Raw genomic sequence first — 11,352 nt, 5'->3', positions numbered from 1 at the left:
TTTTTTTTTACCATGTGAATTCAGAAGACCAAGAACACTTAGAAAGTATCACAAGTTTATACCGAAAACATTGCATTGATACTTTTTGTATTCTAATATATATTCTAATCCTGATTATTTATATTCCAATATGTTTATTGGAATAAATATCAATTAATCTGTCAAATTATCAATTAATTCCAGTACGATTCACTGTGTGAAATATAAAATCAGCACATATGAATATAAAATATATAATTAGATATAATATAAGAAAATGTTTTGCATTGTTCTGTTGTGGTAAGGGTATAAAAGACAACTGTTTTAGAGTATTATTCCATTACCTCTACATCAGTTTTTGGTAGAATTAGAACTAAAGCTTTACCCTTTAGAGATGTACAGCCTAGAGGCAAGAGGAATCACTGTAATTAAAACATTACCAATTTAAGGCCTAATAATGAGGAGAAACATATGAACTTCTCCTGGAGCTATAGAATATATTTTGTGATAGAAAATCAGTGGTGTAAGCTCCTGCCTGGTTGGATGGTAGACAGGCCAGGACATGAGGTAATCATGTATATGAATAATTTTTTCACCTTCTTGGCTTTAGGTACTTTTGAAATGATAGGGTGTAATAAACAATTATATTTTGAAAAAATACCTTCTAGTCTGAACACTTCTTTTTTTTTTTTTGTCAGTCATGGGGCTGAACTCTGGGCCTGGGCGCTGTCCCTCAGCTCTTCAGCTCAAGGCTAGTGCTCTATCACTTGAGTTACAGCACCACTTCCGGTTTTCTGGTGGTTTATTGGAGATAAGAGTTTCGCAGTATTTCCTGCCTGGGCTGGCTTTGAACTGTGATCCTCAGATCTCAGCCTCCTGAGTAGCTAGGATTACAGGCATGAGCCACCAGCGCCCAGCTTTGTCTGACCTGTTCGTCACTCTATGATCATTTGTAACTAAGATTAGTTTTGCTCCAATAAGACAATTTATGCTGTCAGGGTAAGATGATCTGATTGGTCTGTTCCTACATGGAGCAAGGGTAATGGGTCAGGCAGACATTTGTGCCAGTAAGACCTCATTTGGTAAATTTTAAGCTGCAGGATTTTAGAAATAGCTCTTAAGCATGGCTTACTTTGAATCCATTACCTCCACAAAGCTAAATCAGTTAATAAATAAGTACTTAAAAATCCATCACCTTTGGACGTAGCTATAAAGGCTTCAAAGTATGATCAAATTTCAAATGAAAAAGACTTAAAATAGTTATTGACAAAATTTGCAAATGTGAGCAATCGAACAAACAATATAAGTTTTGTCCACCATACACAGAATTTTACAGAAATAAGATGAATAGCAAATATGGGAACAATAAGGTTTCCTTGTTACAAATAGGTAATCTAGAATATATGCCTGTCTTAAGATTGCATCATTAACTACTTAAATTTACAGGATACTACATGCTTCAGCAGCTCGTCTACCCGAATTACAATACAGAGATTAACATTGCTTTTGCACAAGGAAGATATGAAAATTTGTGAAGTATTACATATTTTTCATTCTTCAGATGCAAGAAATGAAAAACCGTTATTAAAAAGTTGATTACAAATATACAAGTGCAATAATACATGTAAATAGTAGAAATAACAGTTATTTTGTCATCAGCATATTCAATCTTCACCTTTTTAGAAAAGCCTTTACATAACATAACCTTTATAAAACTTTTGAAATAAGATACCATTCTCATTTTATCCCAAAGAAATAAAATTCTATAAGGACCTAGGAATTAAAGGAATCTTAAACTGTTTCCATATGGAAAGCAATCTGAAAGGACACATTTATTAATGAACCTATATATTATAAAACAATGTTGAATTCAAACTATTTTATCTAGGAGAGAAAGAAATAGATTATGGACATTATACAAACAGAATATTAAATATTTTAAAATATACTTTTTTCAGACAAGGACCAGAAATATCTTTAGTTTCTCTACTACTCATTTTAACAGATAAGTTAAAATTATTTCTGATTTAAAAAATCACAAACTCTATAGAAATCATTATTGATGTATACAAACAACTCGAATATATTTTGACATCAAAGTCAGGCAATTCACTTGGAAGAATACCATGGAATCCATGAATTTTTAAAGTAAGATATTGCTGTTGCTTTGTATTGTGAAAATATTTTGTATGAACAGATGGGACGGACTGGCAATTTTGAAATTTAAGAAACTTACCCAAGCCATTAGGACTTAGGAGAACAATTTGTACAGCCTTCCACAACTTCAAAAAGGTAGTGATACATACTTATCCTCTTGGCAAGATCAAATGCAGTTTCTTCCAAGTTGTGCTTCAGATCTGGTTTGATATAATGGGTCAACAGAAAGAGATCCAGCGTATCTTTGCTATATCTATTCCCAGCAGCAAGATACAAGGGGGTCAAGAGGCCTTTAGTTTGGCCATTGCTGTCTGCATCATGATGAAATAAAGAAGCCACTCTGGTAATATTCCATGTATAAGTACTGTGCAGGGGTGTCCAGCCATTCACAGTTATTACATGAATATCCGCTTTGAGCCACCAACTCATGGACAATGTCTAAGTGTCCACTGTAGGCTTCTCGATGAAGAGGGATATACTCATCGTTATCCCTAGTACTCACATGAGTGACCTTTCTGGAAAGTAGTCTCTGCACTGTAGTAAGGTGATTATTTTCAGCAAAGAAGAAATTTGCTTGAATCCTTCACCATTTTTTTTCTTGCAATTGATAACATTTCTCACTTTTTCCTCTTGTTCCTCAATTTCATCAGAATTGCCTAACCAGAGAATTTGAGTGCCAGTGAGGATGAGCTGTCCATGTATTTCCCCAATAGTTCACATTGCATGAATTAGTCAGAAAAATCCGGTGAATTTTCTGCATCATTTTTTCACTATTATTTATTTTCTCTTTTTTTCATTTTTACTATTCTAAATTATTCTAACTGGAGAGTAGGGATTTGGTAGAGAGCAGAGGAAAGATTTTCCTCCGTATTCAAAGGGACAGACTGAAAATGAGGACCAGTGGTGTCTTCATGTGCAGCTTATTCTAGAAATGAGAAAATAGGAAATAATGTCTTATATGTAAATGAATTGGGAAATGACAGAGTAGAATGTGAAATGATGCAACTAAAAAATATAAAAGCAAAATAAATTAGGATAATTATGGAGCAATCATATTACCTATGAGAACCATAAGAGGGAGAGAGACAGATGTGCAATGATCTAGCTAGCCACAAAATCCATCCCTCTGATCAAATTATAGAGCAAATAATTTTATTTTTAAAAGAAATGGAAATAGAATTTAAGATCAGATGTCACCATTTTTTAATTATATTTTCATTATCTTAAATACTTGTACAAGGGTATTTCCACTGAACAAATCAGTTTTTTTAATATAATGGATCATTATATAACTTTTCCACACCCTTCCAAACCTCACCCCACTTTAATTTTTTCTAGTTTCATACATCTGCATTGAATATTATACCTTCATTCTCTTCCTCCATAACTCTCTTTATTTCCTCCTTTTGACTTCCACTCACATCTTCCAAGTGATAGTTTCCTGGTATTCATTTTGTTGGAGTAAAGTTCAATTTTATAAGAAATTACACCTTTGAAATACTCCTCTGCAAATAGCATGCTTTGGTTAACATTTTTGTGTAAACTTGTATAAATTTCTAGCTTCCGAATATGAGACAGAACATGGGTCCTTTGCGTGTCTGGCTCTGACTTTGTTCACTTAATATATTTTTAGATCTATTCATTTCTTTACAAATAATGTAACAGTCGTCAAAATGGATGGATGCAATCCAATTGTGTATATGTCCCACACTTTCTCCAACCATCATTCCTCCAAAGGGCATCTGGGCTGTTTCCGTAACTAGGCTACGGTGAATTGTGCAGCAGTGAACATGCTTGTGAAAGTGATTTTACTGTAACCTTTTGGAAGAATTCATCACTACCTTTATGGGAGCAATCCCCTAGCCAGTTTTCCAGAATAAGCACATCCCTCCCTTCATCTTCATCACAATGTATTGCAAGTCCTCAAGAACACAATTCCACCTACAGGTCTCAATAAGCTAAAACCACACTGTGCCTATATTTTTTCAATACATTTTTTTCATAATTGTACATATAATTCAGTGAAAACCTTCTATATACTTTCCTAATGTGGGAATGAGGGACATGACAGAGTAAAAGTAAGAAATATGCAATTTAATTAGCTATTATCATATTTAAAATCATTTTCAGGTCTTATTCATACCCTCACATAACATTATTTTAATCTTTATTTGATTACTTCATCTAATCCGTAAATTATAAAAGGTGAGTTGAAAGCAAAGGCAAAAAGTATTTTTTGATTTTGACACTCATGTGTGAGGTTGCACAACATGGGCAAATAGATGGATTGGAATCAATAGCTCTTATCCATTTTGTTAATGTAGAGATGGTTTTCCCAAACGGATTCTCGCAATTCATATTCCATTCAACAACAAGAAATATGTGATAATTTCCTTTGTTTTGATCCTTATTAACTTTTGTTTCCATTTTATTTTATAATGGATGATTTCATAAATCTACTGTAGATACAAAAATATGTTAAAATATTTCTACCCCTATGCATTAATATATACATACACACATATATTACACAGGTTATAATGATAATGAATAACTACAGTAACTGTACAGTTTACTAAATTATTAAAACTATCGGTGGCTATTGCCTGGAATCCTGGTTAGTCGGGAGGCTGAGATCTGACGATCATGGTTTGAAGCCATCCTGGGCAAGAATGTCCAGGAGCCTCTTATCACCAAACAGCCAACAGAAAATCAGAATTGGAACTGTGGCTCAAAGTGATAGAGTAGTAGCCTTGAGAGAAAAATCTCAGGGACATCATCCAGGCTCTTAGTTCAAGAAGTACAATCTACTCAAATAAAATCTATTTAATTTACATATGTGTAAGTAAAGTATTTCCATCACCAAAATGCAAAACCATGCTCATTTGCAAGGTAAGTGTTTTGTCTGAAGTACCATAAAACATTTTCACTTAAGTTGAAAGTATTGCACCATGGGTTCATTCTATCTCTCTCATGCATTTTTCCACTAAAATACTCAAATCTTACAATTATTCCAATTGTTTAAATTCATAGCTTTTTACTTTAATACCCAAATATTAGAGTTTGAATTGAGTGTCGTGTGCCCCCTAAATGGTTGTTTTTACCACTTTGTCATGTCCCAGCCCTAAATAATCCTGATTATTTTTCAGATACTTGTATATGACCTTGGGCTCAGTCCATGTTATGTTATTCTTCCTGGAAATTAGAATAATAGGTGCATGGCATTGTGTACAGATATTTCTGTCCAGTCTGGGCTTTAACTTCTATCCTCACAACAGGAGACTCCCATGTAGTCAGGATTTTCATAAGCTTGTCATAGCTGATATTTTTTTAAGTCTTTGCATTTCCTGCAGGTTCTTGAGTGCTGAATTAATTTGTTTTCTTAGGTTGTTTTGTTTCATTTGAATGTATGAGTTGAGTTGTTCCTCACTGTTACTTTTGTTTCTTTCAATAAAGTTCTTACCTAAAGTGCTGAGAAACCAATTCTTCTTTTTCACGATAGTCAAAGTGAATATGATTTGTTCCAAAGCAATTTCAGTAATATTTAAGCACCTTCATATCTATTGATGGTATATAAATGATAAGTGCTGCGAAGGGTCTTTTTATTTGCACAGTAGTCTTTGTCATACACAGACAGATCATGACATATATGAAGATAATAAAACTACTGTGCTTGGTAAGCACTCTACCACTTAGCCACATTCACAACCCAAGGCTTACTTCTAACAGGAACTATGAGGGTGGGATTTATTGGCATACTCTTTTCAGCACAGAAATCGCTGGCCATTTCATATCTTTGACAGGATTTGGGACCAGAGTGTGACTAACAAGGAGGAATGATGAATGAGTGATTGCCACCAGGCCCCAGAGATCTAGGCTCAAGTCCTACAGAGGGATATGGAATATGGAGCCAGAACCTTCCACAACTCTTACAGCCTAGGAAGATGTCCCAATTGGACACCTCAGCCAGAACATAATGAACCCGTTACATACACCAGTCAAGGCAAGCCTTCTGGTTTTCAGTTATTAAATGGCAGAGAAGGATGCTTTGTTCAAGCTACTGGCTCAGACTTAGTACTCTCTGAGGGCTTGTCCCAGCTTTTGGGGGTCTGGTCATGGGCAACCTGTTGAATGCATATCATCCGTACATCAGCCATACATACACAGAGACATGGAGTTACTGCCTTCTCATTTTCTTTGGCAGGTCTCAGGTTGAAATATGAGTCTAGACTCTATCACTGATCTCCTCTTTCTTTCTCAAGAGTAGTGCTCTTCCCTTGAGCCACAGCCCTAATCGATGGGGATATTTTCCTGTGATCTCCTAGAAATAAGAGTGTTACAGACTTTCCTGCCCTGTCTGAATTCAAATTGGCATTCTCTCCATCTCAGCCTCCTGAGGAGCTAGGATTACATACAGGAGCCACTGACACCTGGCTTTCTTTTCTTCTTGTTGTTCTTTTTTTAATTGTGACAATCTGAAATCTTCAGTGTCATTCCAATGGTTTGCATTCGAAGTAAACTTCTGAGGCCTGGAGTTCGAATCCCAGGACTGCCACACACAAATGGAGGGAGATCGTGACAAACTCATTCTTATTTACATGAATGCTAATGGAATGTTATAGAAGTAATTAAATTTGCAGTTAATTCATGATTCTTTTTTAGAAAGCCACACAAAAATCATTGGATTTATATCTTCCCTTCTAGCACCATGTTATGATTCCCCTAATGGAAGGATATTGATTAATTTTTAATTAATGCTTTTATAAGTATTTAACCATGATACTTCATTAAATGGAGACATAACTTAATAACTAATTATTGGTAACTATATATATAAAATTTAATAATATCCTCACATTCTCTCTCTCTACATATACATATATATACAGCAATCTACACACACACACACACATATATAGGGCACTACTGTGGCTTGATAAGAAGTAACAGGTCGTTAGAACTTCCTGGCAGCTCAGTTTGCCAGAGGTTGGTGAGCTAAGACCCCATTTATGGATTGGACATTTTATGCCGTGAATTGAAACCCCAGCATTGCCAAAAATTTATTCATGTAGTAAGAAGCCAATTTTCACACATTTTTTTTTCCTGAAAAAAAGTCTTGGGTCTCAATATGATGTATAATTCATATGAAAATATATCCTGTATGATAGGATGTTATAAATGAAATGTTATATGTCTAATAACACTAAATGAATAAGGGTAATAAATGTCATACTCACTAAACTCATGGGTGTATTTTTTCCATGCTGGGGCTTCACTTCAGGCCCTGGGAACTAGTCTGAATTTATTGTCTTTAAGGACAGTGAGCTTCCCCTTCACCCACAGTGCCACAGAGATACCCAGATGCTGAGTTCAAATCCAAAACAAAAGGTAAAATGAATAACTACACTGAATGCAATATGGACTCAATATATGTATGTAACTATAAATCATATACTTAAAATGTACACAAATTGGATGTTTTCTAGTGTTGGGATCGATTTCAGGCCTAAGGAACAGACTTGAATTTCTTGACTTCAAGAAAGCAAGCTTCCCGTTCCTACACAGTGCAACAGAGTTACCCAGACCATGAGTTGCAATCCCAGTCCTGGCAGAAAAAAAAATGACATCTCTATGCTATATGACAACAAATTCTTAGGTATATCATTATGTCTCCTTTTCATGAATGTAATTTTTTAAACGCTTCATAAAGTATTGATTAAAATCAATCAGTAGCCTAGAATATAATTGTATATAATTTTATCCTAGAATCATTCAAGAACTGCCCATTCAGTCATGACATACATCACATACCATTGGTATTCATATGGATAAAAATGAGTTTCTTAGGATCTCCTGCCATTTGGAGGTGGCGGGACCAAGATTCAAACTGTGGGCTCCAGCATCCACTACTTGAACCCAAAGATAGGGAACTCTTTGGTCTGTCCAAGAACATCAGCAAGACCAATGATTAAGCAGGCACCAGTGGCTCTCAGCAGTACTCCATGATACTTACAAAGCTGTGAAAGGAGATTCATGGTCAAAGTCATCCTAGGCTGGAAAGTACTTGAGACCCCTGTCCAACTTCAGTGTCAACAAAGCCAAAAGTAGAGCCATGTGGCTCCAGTGGTAGAGGGGTAGCTTTGAGCAAAAGCAGCTCATGGACTGTGCCTAGATCCTGAGTTCAATGTCCAAGACTGGCAACAAACAGACATACACAACAATCTGTGCAGCCATCTGGCTGTCTGTTGGTTGACACCACTACAAGCAGTTGAGGAAAGTAGAGGTAACTGAGTGGTAAGCAAGAGTCTCAAGTCGAATTTGGAGTTCAATAGGAAATTGATGACCTAGTCAGTGAGTGGGAGAATAGAGGATTTCCCAGAGCCTGGGAATGTGGCCAGCCCATCTTTAACATCCCAGCACTCAGATGCCTGAAACAACAAGACTCTGAGACAGAGCTGCAGGCAACAAACTACAGCCAGAACACCAGCAGAAGAATCCTCCTGTCAGACATTCAACATTCAAGAAAACAAAGAATACAAAAAAGGGAAGAATCCCAAAGACAAACACCACTGGGGAGGGTGATTCAATGGAGGATCTGGTCAAAGGTGATGCCTACGACAGGCCTCCCATCCCTTTGGTCACAGTCACAGCCATAAGGGTCCAAGTGTCAAGGGTCCCAATACCACCAAGAATCTGCAGAGGTGCTACCAACATGTGGTGCCTTCCCTGGACTGCAGCAAAAGAAGAAACCAGGTGCTCTGTGCCAAGATCCAACCACTGAAGCAGGAAAAGACAGACCTGCAGGATTGACAAGAGAAAGAGAAGGAGAAGGTAGCCCAAGTGCACAAAGCACCAAAAACAGAGCTAGACATCCACAAGCTACCCATACAGAGGTTGGTTTCAGCAGAAAATGATTTATAATCGGCACCAGCCCACATGCAGCTCATGGCCGATGACAGAGAAATGGAGCATGAAGCTCTCACCAGCTGCCTACAGGCCGCAGAGCAGTGCATGGGGGAGCTGGAGATGGTGGCTTCTGTGGTTACTACTTACAGAAGGAGATTGAAATGTTGTTTGAACAGCTGAATGATGTAACACTTCAGCTCAAGGAATAGCCCAGTAGCTTCTATGACCTGGAGCAAGTGAACACAGAGTTTTAGGAGAAGCTGGAAGCACTCTGGACATAGAGGAGCAACAGGAAGAACAGAATCTGCAAGTTCCAACAAGTGCTGGAGGTGTTTGAGGTACTAAAGAGACTTCAGGACAACCTGAGCTGAATGGTGACCGTGAATCTGGAGAGAGACAGCTTCTCACAGAACCTGAGCATTGAGAGGTCCGTGCAGAAGGAGGAGGCCTGGTGGTTGACGGAGCAGGTAAACCAACTGACAGAGGAGAAGGAGTGAGGATTGAGGTAGGTGCTGCACCTAGAGAATAGGTGGGGGGACTGAGAAGGAAGCAGGCAGAGCCATGGCCCCCCAAGTGTCCATCTCAGGAGGAGCAGCAACTGCAGGCCCACGCCTACCTCATGCAGATGGCGTTCAAATACCTGGAGGAACAACTTCATATCTAGGTCCAGGAAAACCAGAGACTCCATCTCCAGATTGTGGAGCAGCAGGAGCAAGGGGGAAGACTAGAGAAGAAAACCAAGGATCGGCAGGAGATCCCCGAGACCCCACGATGTGCATGTATGTGCAACCCACAGCTGGAGGAACAGCTGGCCTTGCTACGGGACGCTCTCCACAGGGTGAGCAGTGAGAAGGAGGATTTCTCCAGCATCGTGGACTCAGAGCAGCAGGTGAAGAAACATCTGCGGGAACAGCTGGACTGCTCAGAAGAGAAGATAGAGAAATGTAAAGAGGTGGCTGAGAGAGAGAGACAGCCAAGTGATTCGGGAGCTGCAGGACCAGCAGGAGCAGTCTCTGGCCTAGCTGCAGGAGCTCAAAGCCACCTGTGAGCATCACATCACTTCAAATGAGCAGCTGTGCTCCAAGTAGTAGGTACTGCAGTAGCACCTGCAGAAGCAGACTCAGCTGTTGGAGCAGCTGAAACAAGTGCAGGGTCCGACCAACTGGGGGGACTAGGTAGTGCCCCCAAATGGCAGGACAATTTCAAGTGCCTGGAAGTGACCAGTCCACAGAGGAAGCACCTGCAGGCCCAGCTGAGGTTCCTGGCTTTCCCTGGGGAAAGGGAATCTGTGAACCCTGGAGAAACAAAATCTGAGGAAGCGACTCTCCTCAATGGGCCCATGGCAGAGGATGGAGATGTCCCCCAAACTGAGAGGGATGTGGCTCTGTTAGCACTCTCAGAGGCTGAGATCCACAGGGGGAAACTCCTGCCTGACTGCTGCAGGCACTCCCCCTTCCCCCTTCCCCAGACAGCTCAGTGCCAGATAGAGCCAGAGCCACAGGTCCCCCGCCAAGTGAGGTGCCACCACAACATGTGAGAGAATGGGAAGTGGGACATGTGGGTATCCAAGAAGAATATCTGCTTCATCCACAACCTTCCTGATGAGGTGGACTTCCAGAGTCCTGCAGATGAGCTCCACCATTGATGCACCCAGCTCTCGGCACATATCCGCACTGCCCTGGAATCCCTCCTGGCATGTAAAGGACAAATGTTCATTCTGGATCAGCTGTGTCAGGAGAAAGCCGAGTGCATGTGCCAGCTGTCCCAGGAGAAGATGAAGAGTAGATAGCTGCAAGAGCTGCTGTCACTCCCACAGGGGGCTCCAGATGCTGACACAGGCTGAGCTCCCCACCAGTGCAGCTGCTTCAGAGGCCTCAGTCTCCTGGGTGGTCAAAATGAGGGAGGCGCAGAAAGATTTTGAAGAATTGCAACTTCAGGATAGTGTGGAATCTGCAAGAGGAGAGGTCAGGGTTCCATGCCCCGTACAGGACTAGCCCACAGAGCATGTCCTGCTGCAGATCCCCACATCCAGAACTACCACAGCTGGTGCACTCAGGCTTGCAGTGCTCCATCCTGTAGACTGATGGGAATGATGACTCCCTATGTGACATGCTGAGTCCCCAAATCCTCAGCAGCCACCAGAACTAGGAAGGGTAAACTGTGGGCCGAGTAGAGCAGAGGCTGCTGTGAGGAGGCACAAATTCCAGGGACATCTAATGGCCCATTGGTGGCCAGGGAAGAGGCCCATGTTATGTTTATCACAAAGCATAAATTATTTCCAAAGGGAAAATAAAGCCTCAACAAAGATTT

The 11,352-nt window shown here is 39.7% G+C and overlaps 1 pseudogene; it reads left to right on the top strand.

Annotated features, from left to right (window-relative positions):
* The first annotated feature begins 1,433 nt into the window (after positions 1 to 1,433).
* LOC122098720 lies at positions 1,434 to 1,530 on the top strand (annotated as a pseudogene).
* Positions 1,531 to 11,352: the final 9,822 nt, after the last annotated feature.

Source organism: Dipodomys spectabilis, unplaced genomic scaffold (assembly GCF_019054845.1).
Source record: "Dipodomys spectabilis isolate Male_0828 unplaced genomic scaffold, ASM1905484v1 ptg000487l, whole genome shotgun sequence".
In the NCBI taxonomy this organism is placed as follows: Eukaryota; Metazoa; Chordata; class Mammalia; order Rodentia; family Heteromyidae; genus Dipodomys; species Dipodomys spectabilis.
This window is presented reverse-complemented; position numbering and strand designations above follow the sequence as displayed.